This window comes from Macrobrachium nipponense, chromosome 31 (assembly GCF_015104395.2).
Source record: "Macrobrachium nipponense isolate FS-2020 chromosome 31, ASM1510439v2, whole genome shotgun sequence".
Lineage (NCBI taxonomy): Eukaryota > Metazoa > Arthropoda > Malacostraca > Decapoda > Palaemonidae > Macrobrachium > Macrobrachium nipponense.
The window spans coordinates 49,918,167-49,934,497 of NC_061093.1; the positions used below are offsets into that span (position 1 = coordinate 49,918,167).

The 16,331-nt window shown below is 39.4% G+C and overlaps 1 protein-coding gene across 2 annotated transcripts in view; it reads left to right on the top strand.

Moving 5' to 3' along the window:
* Positions 1 to 1,183: 1,183 nt before the first annotated feature.
* LOC135206959 (DNA-directed RNA polymerase I subunit RPA1-like) overlaps positions 1,184 to 16,331 on the top strand; it is a 38,952-nt gene continuing 23,804 nt past the window's right edge. The window contains exon 1 of one of the 2 annotated variants that reach the window (XM_064238513.1): positions 1,184 to 1,255. The gene's annotated coding sequence lies outside the window, so the exon portion shown is untranslated. Of the gene's footprint in view, positions 1,256 to 2,265; positions 2,288 to 16,331 lie in introns of those variants that run through there. The other variant, XM_064238514.1, reaches the window with a different exon arrangement.

A 16,331-nucleotide genomic window follows, 5' to 3' on the forward strand; every position in this document is an offset into this window, starting at 1 on the left:
GAATGGGATGAAATTGGCTTGCTGTGGATTATTGACTTTCTCAAACCGAAAGACGCGAGTTACTATCTACTTCCACAAGCATTATATAGTCTAAGATTATTTTTGTTATCAAGCTTAAAGCTAGGTTTTTTAATAGGTAGTTTTTTTTTCCTAAAAAGGGACACAGCATGCTAGTCAGTATCACTGAATATCACAATAGAATAACTTCAATAGTTAAAACTCAACAATTCCCACAAAAAAAAATTTAAAAAAAAAAAACTTGATAGATAAAGTTTAGAATGACTAGATTTTGTCCAGGCTATCATCTTGCAGAAGTAATATGCATCTCCATTTAAATCTCTGGGGTTTCAGTAAATTTAAAGAAACTCGTCTAAACTTCTACCTCTGTGAGTCATTTAATGCCTCTTAAAAAATGTTCGCTCTTTTCTATAATCATTTAAGGTCAGGATGGAATAATGTAATTGCTTATAAATTGAGATAATTTAAATTTTTGCCAGTAGTATTTGGACATGAAACAGTTACTGGACATTGAATAGTAACAGGAATAGCCTCGCGTGAAAACATGATAACCGTCCTCTTAGATTATGAAAATCAAAAGTATATGAATTAGTGGTTATTTCTAATTCTATGTAAGTCTGAGCAGCTTAATTTTACAAAGAATGAAGGACATAATAAAAACTTGGATACAAAACTATGGGAAAGAGAAATATGTAAGACGTCAATACTGAATATTTATCGGAATTATAGAAAGTGGATAAAGAAAAAAACATACCCCAAAAAAGACATCAAAGTTAAACGAGAGGCAAAAAATTTTGCGTGAGCAAAAACAAAATGTGCAAAGTGAAGAAATGAATGAAGAGCATTTCTTACTTTGGTGTCCAGCTTATCTAATATCAAGGGCAGATTTAGTTTAAAAAGAGATAAAATAAATTCTAATCTGATGCCAGATCGGTTTAGAGAAGCATTTGAAAATATAAAAGAATTTATCCAAAGCATTTAGTATCACAAAGAAACTTTAGTAGTACATCCATTCTCGGGAGCCGTTTTAAAGGAAATACACAAAGTAAAATTAGTACTACTACTACTATTGCAGTGCGTGCTAGGACTTGACTTTTTCACCATGTGTTTGAGTGTGATCATAAATATAATATAGCTATTACTCACATTCGTTTTAACTACACTTATGGATGATAGTAGCAGTAATATTCCTAGCAACTGAGACGAGTGACTCTGTCTGATTTGCTTCTAATGAAAGGTAAGTATAACCCAGTTCTAAGGTACTGTACACGCTAACCAGGTGATCTTGGGGACGAATGGTTGTCATGTGGGTTCGGGCGAAACCTCCCCCTGCCAGGTTAAGACATGGCGTCCGAGTTTCGGTGAACATTAGTATTGGTTAGGTCGTATTCTCACTGAAATGCTTACTATGCCTACAGAATACCTAACCCCTCGCGATGCATTCGCTCGCCTAGCTAGGGTAAAAACAACCGGATGGGCTGGCACACACCGACTAGCTATCACGGCTGGCCACCCTCCGAAAAAGTACATTTAACGCGTCCTGACACCGGAGATGGTCATCAGTCACGAGTTGTTGTTGGTGAGAGACGGAGCTAAAGACCTCTACTCTCCTTTCGAAGTACTAGGTAGCTAAGTAGGGTAGATTACCACGGCAGGCCAACCAGGCCACCTACAATCAATGTTTGCCACCCTCCGAAAAAGTACATTATAACGCGTCCTGACACCCGAGATGGGCATCAGTCGCGACTTGTTGTTGGTGAGAAACGGAGCTAAAGACCTCTACTCTCCTTTCGAAGTAAGTATTTTCTCCAAAGTTAGAAATTAAGGCCAAATTTTAAGATTTAAACAGAGGGTACTGAAAATGGCGCCCACGGCAGTGGAAATCTCACCAAAACGCTTTAGAAATTTTTACTTACAACTAAAAATGTTTCGAAGATTGACGCCATCTCGATGTTTACGGAGTCGCTTGTGTCAACAAACTTTCCATTTCTTGTGATAAATCCGCACACCACTTGTACCCACAGACGCTGGAGCACTTTTATCACAACAATCGAAACACGATTTCTCACCAACAACAAGCCAGGAGTAAACAGCTGTTTTGGTAGAAGATGACGAGAAGCGTGCTCTTAGCTAATTTATAAATAAGTAGTAAAACATCAATATTTTACATATTTATGATGATTAATTTGAAAATATTAATTATTGAAAAAGTAACTCGACTCTGACTCAAATTTAAGTAATTATTTTTCTGATTTGCTTCTAATGAAAGGTAAGTACTATAACCCAGTTCTAAGGTACTGTACACTTCTTTTAAGTTCTGTATTATGACGTCACGACATCTTGACTTTCGTACCTATTGTAAATAATTGCTATACTTAACTGTCATTGCAGAACAGTTACAGTTATTCATGCAGATTGTTATCAGCTATACATGTAATTGTTATAATCGTAATGCGCATAGGGTAGAACATCACAGCAGGCCAAGCAGGCCACCTACAATCAATGCAAGCCACCCTCCGAAAAAGTACATTATAACGCGTCCTGACACCCGAGTGGGCATCAGTTGCGACTTCTTGTTGTGAGAAAACGGAGCTAAAGACCTCTACTCTCCTTTCGAAGTAAGTATTTTCTCCAAAGTTAGAAATTAAGGCCAAATTTTAAGATTTAAACAGAGGGTACTGAAAATGGCGCCCACGGCAGTGGAAATCTCACCAAAACGCTTTAGAAATTTTTACTTACAACAATAAAAATGTTTCGAAGATGACGCCATCTCGATGTTTACGGAGTCGCTTGTGTCAACAAAACTTTCCATTTCCTGTGATAAATCCGCACACCACTTGTACCCACAGACGCATGGAGCACTTTTATCACAACAATCGAAAACACGATTTCTCACCAACAACAAGCCAGCGTAAAACAGCTTTTGTTTAGGGTAGAAGATGACGAGAAGCGTGCTCTTAGCTAATTTTTAAATAAGTAGTAAAACATCAATAGTTTTACATATTTATGATGATTAATTTTGAAAAATATTCGTTATTGAAAAAGTAACTCGACTCTGACTCAAATTTAAGTAATTATTTTTCTGAATTAGAACGTTCTTTCAAGTTCTGATTATGACGTCACGAACATCTTGACTTCGTACTATTGTAAATAATGCTATACTCAACTGTCATTGCAGAACAGTTACCAGTTATTCATGCAGATTGTTATCAGCTATACATGTAATTGTTATAATCGTAATGCGCATATATATCTTTATTATTTACTTTTGGATATATGAAGATGTTTTACTGCTGGATTATCGCCGTAGTGTGACGCAATCGTTTTCGGTCCATGGGCCTCTGTCTGTTTTCGCACCATAAGAAATTATGGGGCCGAATTTGCAATGACCAGAAAGTCGTTAAAAGAGGAAAGTTAGCATTGAGGGGCATATGTTTTGACTGAGAAAAATACAAATTTATTCAATAGCTAGCTTGTAAAAAATACTTGGTTATAAAAAACTTGATTGACAACTAAGCAGCATGTCTACTATGGGTTTCAGAGACAGTGCAAGCACGTTTTTGGGCAATACCTATTTCTGTAACGAACACTCTTTAACAGAACGAGATTTTGCTATAGTGCATTACACCCAGTGCCTTAATTTATAAGGGTATCGTGAATCACTAATCGTAAAGAATAACGACACTTGTCCTGTACCAAGAGACAAAAACTCCCATTATGCAGAAAAAATGGATACGAACACGCGTATAAAGCTCCAACCACCCTCTCCCCACCAACCCTCCAACCGCCATCCCCCCTTTTCGTCTCGTCCTCGCCTTCCTTTCTCTCTCTCTCTCTCTCTCTCTCTCTCTCTCTCTTCTCTCTCTCTCTCTCTTTGTTGCCATTCGGTATGTGTTGACCCTCCAAAACTGGGTATAAGACTACACACAAAACGTTGAAATTGGTGAAATTAGGCTATGTATTGGAAGTATATATACATAAATATTAAAGCAATTTTATCATTATTGCATTACTATGACAACTAGAATTCATGGAAACAGTTTATAACCTGTTAAGCGTCACCCACGTAATAATACGTTTACCGCGATCTACTCGGTAGCGCCTTCAACGGGATATTACGTTCAAGACTTTAACTGTGCTTGTCAAGCCGTCAGCCCCGTAATAATACGTTTACTCATATAGAAAGTGAGGAACATCATTTGGTAACACTCTCAGCACATGGGAAGGAAACTTATTTCCAGCCTGGCAACTCTTTCCTGGTGGTCGCTTATGCTAGAAAACTGCCTGTCCATGTTGGTTTTCTTTCAATACGCTTCGGGCGTTTACCGAGACAAATTGGATTTCGCGTCTTTCACAATGAATGTCCCAAAGAGGAGGCATATTTCTTCAGGTGAGATCAATCAAATACTAGATGAGGAGTGTGATATTGATAACCTATTTGATGATGAGAGCTCTAGTTCTGAATCCTCCAGTGATGATACAAAATTTTCTTCCAATTGTGGGAGTGAAGATGACTTCTCTTTGCCGAGTGACTGGACTACGAGAGAGAGAGAGAGAGAGAGAGAGAGAGAGAGAGAGAGAGAGAGAGACGAGAGAGAGAGAGAGAGATGAGATGAGAGAGAGAGAGAGAATTTCCTACAGTTAATTACAGTATGAATAACAAGCATAAAAATCAATATTAACTTTGAAAAACTATCATCAGTGCTATGATCGCTGATACAAAAAAAGCGTGACGGTACGTTAGCAGCGAGCTCATCAGGGGCGGACGCTAAACAGGATAATAATGGAACGGGGCGTATGTGTGAAGCCTCCACTAATGTGGCAACGATGATTTTGCCCAATTCTTAGCATGCAAACATTAAAGGTTACATTTATTTCTGGCATTCCCGATTATTAAAGAAATTCAAAATACTAATAAAGACTGAAATCAATGAAAAAGTGCTAGCAAAAAAAAAAAAAAAAAACGCTATTCGTTATTCCTCTAGGTGGTTTTTGGCAGCCAGCCTGTACGAAAAACGTTAGAACATTTGATTTTATCTACTTTAGAAATATCTGTAATTTTTCGGTTTAATTTGGTTGCAAAAAACAGGGATAATATACATGAATTAAATAAAATTTTTCAAAATTTTTAAATAACAAAGTAAATTTAAACTAAATAACGAGTAAAGTAAACAGTTTAGTAAGGAATAAAACTTTGCAGTTTCGTCTTTGCGTACTGCTGTTGCGAAAATTGTCGTTTATGGCTTAGCGCGCGCTTAGAAACCAGGAACAGCAACGGGTTTAAAGTGCAAATGTGGAGTGAACTGAGACCAAAAAATGTGTATAATAACAATCAAATAAGCACTGTGGAGTTTCAGTTGTGATGGCAGTAAGGATAAAAACCGCGATACAAGGTAAGAATGAATTCAGTTCCAAACCATAACCCCGGGAATAACAAGTTTCATACTTTCACTAATATAGGCAACAAAATGTTGTTTTATTGTGCTGATTACAACTGCAATCTTGAGTAGATCAATAAAACGTTACATACATACGCTAACATTGTTCAAATGAGTGCTGGGGAAGGCTGGGGAAAGATGGTGGCCGTCACTGATGAGAAACCGTCCATGCAAACGTTAGCCGCCATATTGGATTTCAAAACTGCCTGAAAACAATATTTTACGAAGAGCTCACATGCTTATTTTAGTTCGTATGGGCCTTTCATATATCACAATATGTTGACGAAACTTCAGTCTTTTAAATGGTATGCTTAGAGTTGCAATTGTATCATGTTTCACAATTAAATATCGAGTGAATAAGACCCGTCTACCGTGATGAGGGTTGGCCTGTCGTGATGTTTCCCCCTATATACATATCTTTATTATTTACTTTTTGGATATATGAAGATGTTTTACTGCTGGATTATCGCCGTAGTGTGACGCAATCGTTTTCGGTCCATGGGCCTCTGTCTGTTTTCGCACCATAAGAAATTATGGGGCCGAATTTGCAATGACCAGAAAGTCGTTTTTTAAAAGAGGAAAGTTAGCATTGAGGGGCATATGTTTTGACTGAGAAAAATACAAATTTATTCAATAGCTAGCTAGTAAAAAATACTTGGGTTATAAAAACTTGATTGACAACTAAGCAGCATGTCTACTATGGGTTTCAGAGACAGTGCAAGCACGTTTTTGGGCAATACCTATTTCTGTAACGAACACTCGTAACAGAACGAGATTTTGCTATAGTGCATTACACCCAGTGCCGTAATTTATAAGGGTATCGTGAATCACTAATCGTAAAGAATAACGGACAACTTGGTCCTTGTACCAAGAGACAAAAACTCCATTATGCAGAAATGGATACGAACACGCGTATAAAGCTCCACCTAACCCTCTCCCCACCCCCCCCCCCCCCCCCCCCCCCCCCCATCACCGCCATAACCCTTTTCTTCTTAGTTCCTCCGCCTTATCCTTTCTCTCTCTCTCTCTCTCTCTCTCTCTCTCTCTCTCTCTCTCTCTCTCTCTCTCTGTTGCCATTGGGTATAAGACTACACACAAAACGTTGAAATTGGTGAAATTAGGCTATGTATTGGAAGTATATATACATAAATATTAAAGCAATTTTATCATTATTGCATTACTATGACAACTAGAATTCATGGAAACAGTTTATAATAATGGAACGGCGTAGTGTGAAGCCTCACTAATGTGGCAACGATGATTTTGCCATCTTAGCATGCAAACATTAAAGCATGCAAACATTAAAGGTTACATTTATTTATGGCATTAAAGAAATTCAAAATACTAATAAAGACTGAAATCAATGAAAAGTGCTAGCAAAAACAAAAAAGCAAAAAAAAAAAAAAAAAACGTAGTCGTTCCTCTATGCACTTTTCCGTATTCGTTCCTCTATGGTTTTTGGCAGCCAGATGTACGAAAACGTTAGAAAACAACATTTGATTTTATCTACTTTAGAAATATCTGTAATTTTTTGGGGTAATTTGGTTGCAAAAAGGGATAATATACATGAATTAAATCTACGTTAGAAAATATACTGTAATTTTTTGGGGTTTAATTGGTTGCACAAAAAGGGATAATATAATTGAATTAAATCAAAATTTTTAAATAACAAAGTAAATTAAAAACTAAATAACGAGTAAAGTAAACAGTTTAGGGAATAAAACTTTGCAGTTTCGTCGTCTGTCGTCGTCTGCTGTACGTAATTGTGTTTATGGCGCGCGCGCTTAGAAACCAGGAACAGCAATGGGTTTAAAGTGCAATGTGGAGTGAACTGAGACCAAAATGTGTATAATAACAATCAAATAAGCACTGTGGAGTTTCAGTTGTGATGGCAGTAAGGATAAAAACCGCCGATTACAAGGTAAGAATGAATTCAGTTCCAACCATAACCCCGGGAATAACAAGTTTCATACTTTCACTAATATAGGCAACAAAATGTTGTTTTATTGTGCTGATTACAACTGCAATCTTGAGTAAGATCAATAAACGTTACATACATACGCTAACATTGTTCAAATGAGTGCTGGGAAGGCTGGGGAAAGATGGTGGCGTCACCGATGAGAACCGTCATGCAAAACGTAGCCGATATTGGATTTCAAAAACTGCCTTGAAAACATATTTTACGAAGAGCTCACATGCTTATTTTAGTTCGTATGGGGCTTTCATATATCACAATATGTTGATGAAACTTCAGTCTTTTAAATGGTATGCTTAGAGTTGCAATTGTATTCATGTTTCACCAATTAAATATCGAGTGAATAAGACCCGTCCACCGTGATGAGGGTTGGCCTGTCGTGATATTCTACCCTATTTTCTCCAAAGATAGAAATTAAGGCCACTAGGTACCTATTACTACCTAGTATTTTAAGCTTTGTTCATGAAACTTACTTACCTGTCAGATATATGGGCTATACCTAGGTATAGCTGCATTTTCTGAAGTCCGACAGAATTTCAAAAACTTCCGGCACACGCAGTGGCCGGCCAGGTGGTTAGTACCCATTCCGCCGCTGGGAGGCAGGTATCAGGAACCATTCCCATTTCCTATTCATATTTTTTTCTGTCGCCGGTGTTGTAAACATCTGTTTGCAGCACCTCCGTCTGGATTTTGGAAACCTTAGCTACTTGAGTATCCCTTTTTGTTGTTTTTGGTTATCTGACTTTGGATCGGTGGCTAGGCACACGTTATTTCTGGATTTAGTAATTGATTTTGGCTTTGATTTCTCTTTGAATTAAGATGTCTGGGACTAGTTCCGCTAGCGCCAGGTTTTGCTCTAGGAGTGAGTGTAGAGGTAGGCTACTGAAAGCTTCAGTAGACGACCCACATACTGTGTGTAGGGTAGAACACCACGGCAGGCCAACCCTCATCACGGTAGACGGGTCTTATTCACTCGATATTTAATTGGTGAAACAAGAATACAATTGCAACTCTAAGCATACCATTTAAAAGACTGAAGTTTCGTCAACATAATGTGATATATGAAAGCCCCATATGAACTAAAATAAGCATGTGAGCTCTTCGTAAAATATGTTTTCAAGGCAGTTTTGAAATCCAATATGGCGGCTACGTTTTGCATGGACGGTTCTCATCAGTGACGGCCACCATCTTTCCCCAGCCTTCCCAGCACTCATTTGAACAATGTTAGCGTATATATGTAACGTTTATTGATCTTACTCAAGATTGCAGTTGTAATCAGCACAATAAAACAACCATTTTGTTGCTATATTAGTGAAAGTATGAAACTTGTTATTTCCGGGGTTATGGTTGGAACTGAATTCATTCTTACCTTGTAAATCGGTGGTTTTTATCCATTTCCTTACTGCCATCACAATCTGAAACTCCACAGTGCTTATTTGATTGTAATTATACACAGTTTTGGTCTTAATTCACTCCACAGTGCATTTGAACCACGCTGTGGTTCCTGGTTCCTAAGCACTCACTCCGCAAACACAGTTACGAGCAGCAGACGACAACACTGATTATGAGATGCAAAGCTTTATTCCCTTAATTGTTTACTTTACTCAATATTTAGTTTAACTTTACTTCAAAATGTTTATTTAATTCATGTCTATTATCCCTTTTTTGCAACCAAATTAACCCCCAAAAATTACAAATGTTTCGGATGTATACTTACGAGCAGACGAGCGTGAGGAAAAAATGACTCATCGTTGCCAATCTAGTGGAGCGTCATACATACGCGATGTATTTACAAACTGTTTCGATGAATTCTAGTTGTCATAGTAATGCAGTAATGATAAAAATTGCTGTAATATGTACGTATATATAATACAAATAGATACGCTAATTTCACTATTTCCCCGGTTTTGTGTAAGTCTTATACCTAGTTTGGAGGGTAAACACATACCAATTGACAACACTGATAAACAATTGAAGAGCGCAAAACGCCCTAAAGAATGCCGTAGTCCCCTTGATAATTGATATGCTGGTAAGAGGTGGTTTACGATTGTTGTGATGAAAGTGCCCCAGCGTCTATGGGTACAAGTGGGTGCAGATTTAGCACAGGAAAAAATGGGAAGTTTGTTGACACAAGCGACTCCAGTAAACATCAAGATGGCGTCAATCTTCGAAACATTTTTAGTTGTAAGTAAAATTTCTAGCGTTTTGGTTGAGATTTCCACTGCCGTAGCCACCCTTTTCATACCTCTGTTTAAATCTTAAAATTTGGCCTTAATTTCTAACTTTGGAGAAAATACTTACTTCGAAAGGAGAGTAGAGGTCTTTAGCTCCGTTTCTCACCAACAACAAGTCGCGACTGATGCCCATCTCGGGTGTCAGGACGCGTTATAATGTACTTTTTAGGAGGGTGGCAAGCGTTGAATGTAGGTGGCCTGTTTGGCCTGCTGTGATATTTTACCCTAGTAGCTAAAAGTTGCAGGGAGCATGATTGTGTGTATGAGGACCGCTGCAAGGAGTGTGCATGTCTTTCAGATTCTGAGTGGAAGGCGTATGAGACCTATCTTAGAAAGCTTGAACGTGATAGGTTAAGGAGGTCTTCCTCCAGGAGTGTTTCAGGTAAACAGGAAGTTAATGTTTCTCCTATTAACCCTCCTTCTGTAGTTGCTACTCCTAACCCTGTAGTGTTGCCTTCGGGCCCTGAAATAGTGTCTGTAGAGGGTAATGCCCTTTCTCTGATATTGGAATCGATTCGTAACTTAGAATCGAAAGTGCTTCCTTTAGAGAGCAAAAGTGAAGTGGCTAAGTGCAGTGACAGTGCCCCTTGTGTAGTGGAGGGTGCGTCAGATTGGCCTCATTTCGCCTCTAGGCCGGGACCTCTGCTGGACTCCCAGGAACACAGGGAGAGAGCATGTCGAAAGCCGAAGGAGGGTTACGAGGAACCCCCACCGATCTGACGTGCCTTCGGCAGACCTGAAGATACTCCCAGGCTGCCAAAGTGCGTGCACGTGCACGAATCCTGAAGGACTCGCGCCCTCTAAATAGTAGAAGCTTTATAGCAGAGGACGCTTCACGTCCTCTCTCTCTCGTCATGCGTTGCAGCGAGAAGTAAGAAGGGGTCCCCTCACCCCTCGTATTCTCACACGATCAACCTTTCTCTTGAGACTGCTTCGTGCAGTCAGATTTCTCTCCGAGATGTCTCTCGCTCTTCCCTGAAAGCAGTTTCTCTTGCTTGTTTTGACGCCTGTCAGGAGCGTGACGCTTTTCTGCACGCTTCTTTTGACGCTCGGCTTGAACGGGACGCTCGGATGGACGCCAGGCGCGCGGGTGCACGCCGAATGCGCGCCAGTGGACGCCGAGTGTGCGCCAGTGGACGCCAGGAGCGCGCCAGCGCACGCCAGGTGTGTCACCTGGCTGAATGTTTCTGTTGAACTCTTCAAGCTCTTGTTTTAGATTTGGGCCTAAAGATTTTTTACCTCTACCTTCGGTGATCCCTTCTACCTCACCTGCAAAGAATGTGAAGTAAGCAGTGCTTCGGAAGAAGCTTAAAGTGAACAGGCAACTTCGTCTTCGAAACCTAGCAAGACCACGGGTTTCGTGAATTCAAGAGGTCTCTGTCAATTAATATTGCTTTTCGCAAAGTCCAGGATGGATGGAGTTAAGGAAAGCTCAAGGGAAGATCTCTTTTGCTCTACCGCAGTCAAGACTTTGCGGTAAGGCAGCTACGGGGTATGTAAAAGCTCGACGTCCTGCACGTCATGACGCTCGACAACGTTCAGTAGGATTCTTGCAAAGGCACTCATCAAGAGGACGCTCTTCAGGAAAGCGCAAGACAGGACTTCCTTTGCCATACTGCCAATAAAATTAAGCGTTAGCAGGCATTCGTTGTGATATGGGAGAGGAAGCTGGTTGGAGAGTTCCTTCCTCTTCCCAGGATAATTTTGCAAGCCTTTTAGTCCATCTGAAAGGGCTTTTCAGATGATAGATTTTGTTAGTTCCTAGTTCGGGACTACGCTGCTGAAGTTGAACATCGGGGTCCTACCTGCCGTAAGCCAAGTCTCTTAACAGGATTCTTGCCCCTTCCTCGATTGATACGGGAATCGGAAAAATAATATGCTCGACTTCCTGGAATACGTTTTGTCAATTCAGTGACTTTCCCCCATTGACAATATATTTACTATCGTTTTGTCAAGTAAGTGGGTATCCCTCATTGACAAAATACTCTTTGTCCCGTAAATGGGTTTGTGTCTCATGACAAACATCTCAATAAACTTTATATTGCGTAAGCGGATAAGCTCTTATTGACAAGATTCGGAAGAGCTCTCATTCATCAATCGCAGACTCGTACAAGAAATAGACTTGTAGACTACATCAATGAACGCTTATGTCCAATAACATAACAAGCTTGAGCTGTCCGCTTCGATTCTCTACGATTTGTTCATGAAACTTGCCTGTCAGATATGTATGTAGCTATATTTCCGAATTCAGCTATAGATATGTCTGCCAGGTAAGTATGAACAAACTTTATTGTATCATAACAATATCATATTTTGCCTTGCGTTATTTTACTACTGGTTGGTTCAAGTCATATACGCATGCTGTAGTTACCTCTATGGATGGCAACCGAGAGGTCTATTATTTTAAAGGCATTTAATCGGCACTCCCTGCAGCCTTCCAGGAGTTTCCGATTTATCTTTTACCGCTTTATGGTAGTGTTATGATGACACAAACGCAGCTCTATATTTAGCGTTTTCTGTTTCACTTAAATATACCAGCTTGAGAGTCTCTTTCTGCTTAAAAAATAACAGACCTATTCCTTCGTAGAATAGAGTAGCTGGCAACCCAGGCATAAGGGTAAGAGACGACGAACGTAAGCTGCTGTCACTGTACTCCAACCGAGCCAGTACCAGCTAGTTCACTGTCATGCGCGGTTGGTTACGTCTCTCTCTCCCGCGGGATTGACTGATTAACAGTATCTCTGTGCAGGCGGTTACGTCTCTCTCTCCTGCGGGATTGACTGACTAACTGTATCTCTGCCCTACAGTCACGGACTTTAGCCTAAGATTGAGGGGATTTCTAACATGCATGAATAAACATTGCCTTTGTTTTGCGTAACTATGTTCAACAGAGATATCTTTCTTCTTTCGGTGCTCGTTACCGCACTGTAATAGGACTACGAGTCTACCGCGACATTGCACTATTATATGCTCTCCTGCCTAGGTAAAGCGCAGTCTTATTAGGGAAATAAGCATGCTCGGTGAGGGAATGGATGAGCCTGCTGGGGACCATTTCCTTCCTGAAGAAGTTTGTTTCCCTGAATAGACTGCAATTCAGACCTCTACAGTTTTTTCCTAACGGAAAACTGAAATATTATCCAAGATCTAGAAATGATTCTGAACATCTCTCAGTGCTTCAAGTATCACCTGAGGTGATAGCGAGAAGGTGCCAGGCATCTGGAGAGGGTTTCAGATGTCCTGGCACATAATCTAAAAGAATTGGAAGCAATTCGGTCGTCCCTCCAGTCCTTGAAGAACGAGTTTTTGGAACCAGTGGTCCAGATCAACTCGGACAATTCCACAGCTCTCTCATATCTTAAGAAGTATCATCTCTCGGTCCCTGTTCGAATTTACGAGAAAGAGCCTATTATGACAACAGGCATAGAACGTAACGATCCTCAAGAGGTTCGTTACAGGATTGCAAAAAGTCCGTACGAATCTTCTCGAGCGACGGCAGCAACTACTGACTTCCAAGTGGAATCTTTGATTAGAAGTATGTTGAGAGTTGTGGAGACTTAAGGGACGTCCTTTCACCGAGTGGAATCTTTGATTAGAAGTATGTTGAGAGTTTTGGAGACTTTAGGGACGTCCTTTCATACATCTCTTCGCTATGTTGAGGACAAAGAGGCTTCATCTACTCTGCTCCCTTATTCTCGATCCGGGAGCGGTAGCATTACACGCCATCCTATGGTATTGAACGGGGATGGATGTTTAGTCTCTTTTCCCCTTTTTTCAAACTCTTAGGAAATGTAATAAGATGATTTATGATGTCACAGGGAGCGACAATGACGCTGATCGTCCCATGTTGGCCTTCAAGATCCTGGATTCACAGAGGTCACATCCTTCCTAGTTCACTTTCCAAGGACCTTTTCCGAGAGAGTCGGTCTACTCTAACAGCCTCACTTCGAAAGGTACATATAAACCTCTCCGCTCTGAGTCTGACTACGTTCAGACTATCGAGATGTTGACAGGAATAAGATTATCGTCTTCCCTTTCTGTCTGAAGAATGGGATAAGCTGTTAGTCACAACTATTAAAGAATACGCAAATATGTTGTTGACAGCCTTTGGGCTCAGAGATTTGCATCTGTCAAACAACAAAGCCCTTCGTGATCTTTGAGGTCTGTGGAATCTCGAAACTTGCTCACCATCTACTTTTTGTCTCACCTGTTTTCTCGGAGTCAGACACTCGTGCGAGATCAGGCGACATTTAGTAGCCCTGAGTTTCTTGCTGACTAAGTCGGTTGCGTTGATACACCCCAGGATCTTGGAATCAAGGGATGGCACAAGTTATTGGGCAAGAGCCTGTCGGGTCTCTCAAGTTTTACCTACATAAAACTAAAGAAAGTCGAAGTCCTTCGGACAATCTGCAATGTTCCGAAAAAGACCAGACTTGCCCATATCAAAGAACACCCTGGCTTTATTGTTAAGTTCTTTCAAAAAGGCTCTTTCATCGTGTTTGCACAAAGATTTGAAATCTTTTGATCTGAATGCTCACGAGGTGAGGGCGCGGCCTTGGAAGCATTTCAACAGAGCATGGCACTCAGTAATATCCTGAGTACCACGTTTTAGCGAAGCAACTCTGTGTTCGCTTCACACTCCCTGTGGGATGTGAAGACGGCATATGAGATCTGCTGCTTGCTAGGGCCATACGTGTCTGCAGACACAATCTTGGGGGCAAGAAGTACCACTCATCCTATCCTGTAGAAAATGGTTAGGAAGAGCTCTTAATCTAGTTGTTGAGTCGCCGCCAATGGCGGACTTCTTAACTCTTAAGCCTTAGTTAAAACACCTTAAATTTGGCTAGGTTGGTCAGGTGGTGATATATATATATAATATATATATATATATATATATATATATATATATATATATATATATTTATTTATTTATTTATTTATTTATTTATTTATTTATTTATTTTTTTTGATTTTATTTTACTTTTAGCCCTCATGGCAATGATGGTCAATATGGTCTAGTCACATTATGGTCACGCCCCTGTTGACAGATCATCTGGAGTGCACCAGCTATATAGGTCTCTTTACCTCGCTGGCAACTTTAGTAAAGCAGAAGCAGACTTGGGTGACAGTAATCACGAAGTCAGCTATGCTAACCCTTAAACGCCGACTGGACGTATTTTACGTCGACATTTTTCATCTCTCGGGTGCCGACTGGACGTATTTTATGTCGACATACAAAAGTTTTTTTAAAAATTCGCGGAAAAATACTTTTAGGCCTACCAGCCGAAAACACTTGAATCACGCGCTTTGGGGGATGCTGGGAGTTCACGGATCAAGGTGTTTTGTTTTGTTTACAACGTTACGCAGGCGCGCAAGCGCGAATTTCTTTCTTGCGCACTAAAAAGTATCTGTGACACATCTCTGAAATTATTTCGTCACTTTGACATAATTTTTTTACCATTTTAAATTAGCCGTTACATGGAGTATTATATATGAAAATGTGCGCATTTTTATGTAGAATACAACAAAAAATACTCATGATTGTAGCTTTTATCAGTTTTGAGATATTTTCATATAAATAACGATAAGTGCCAAAATTTCAACCTTCGGTCAACTTTGACTCTACCGAAATGGTCGAAAAACGCAATTGTAAGCTAAAACTCTTACATTTTAGTAATATTCAATCATTTAACTTAATTTTGCAACTAATTGGAAGTCTCTAGCACAATACTATTTCGATTTATGGTGAATTTATGAAAAAACTTTTTCCTTACGTCCGCGCGGTAACTCTTCCGAAAAAAATCATACATGCGATTGTGGTAATGTTTCCACCATTTTAAATTAGCCGTTACATAAAGTCTTATATATGAAAATGTGCGCAATTTCATGAACAATACAACTATAAACAACCCATGGTTGTAGCTTTTATCAATTTTGAAATATTTCCATATAAAAAATGATAAGTGACAAATTTTCAATCTTCTGTCAATTTTGACTCTACCGAAAGGTGGTCGAAAAAACGCAATTGTAAGCTAAAACGCTTATATTCTAGTGATATTCAAGCATTTACCTTCATTTTGCAACAAATTGGAAGTCTCTAGCACAATATTTCCATTTATGGTGAATTTATGAAAAAAATAACATTTTCTTTACGTCCGCGCGGTAACTCTTCCGAAAAAATCATACATGCGATTGTGGTAATGTTTGCACCATTTTAAATTAGCCGTTACATAAAATGTTATGTGAAAATGTGCGCAATTTCATGTATAATACAACAAAAAATAGTTGAAGGTTGTAGCTTTTCTCATTTTCGAAATATTTGCATATAAATCACGATAAATAGAAAAAAAACCACTTTGTTTGGTCAAATTTGACTCTACCGAAATGGTCGAAAAAAACGCAATTGTAAGATAAAACTCTTACAGTCTAGTAATATTCAGTCATTTATCTTCATTGTGAAACAAATTCGAAGTCTCTAGCACAATATTTAAATTTATGGTGAATTTTAAAAAAAAACTTTCCTTACCTCCGCGCGCGGATTCTCCGCCACAAATCTCCGAAATGCGTAAGTCCCATTCTCGGAATATTTGCTCCATTTCATATTAGGCATTTCATAAAGTTTTTATATATGAAAATGTGTGCAATTTCATGTAGAATAAAACGAAAAAA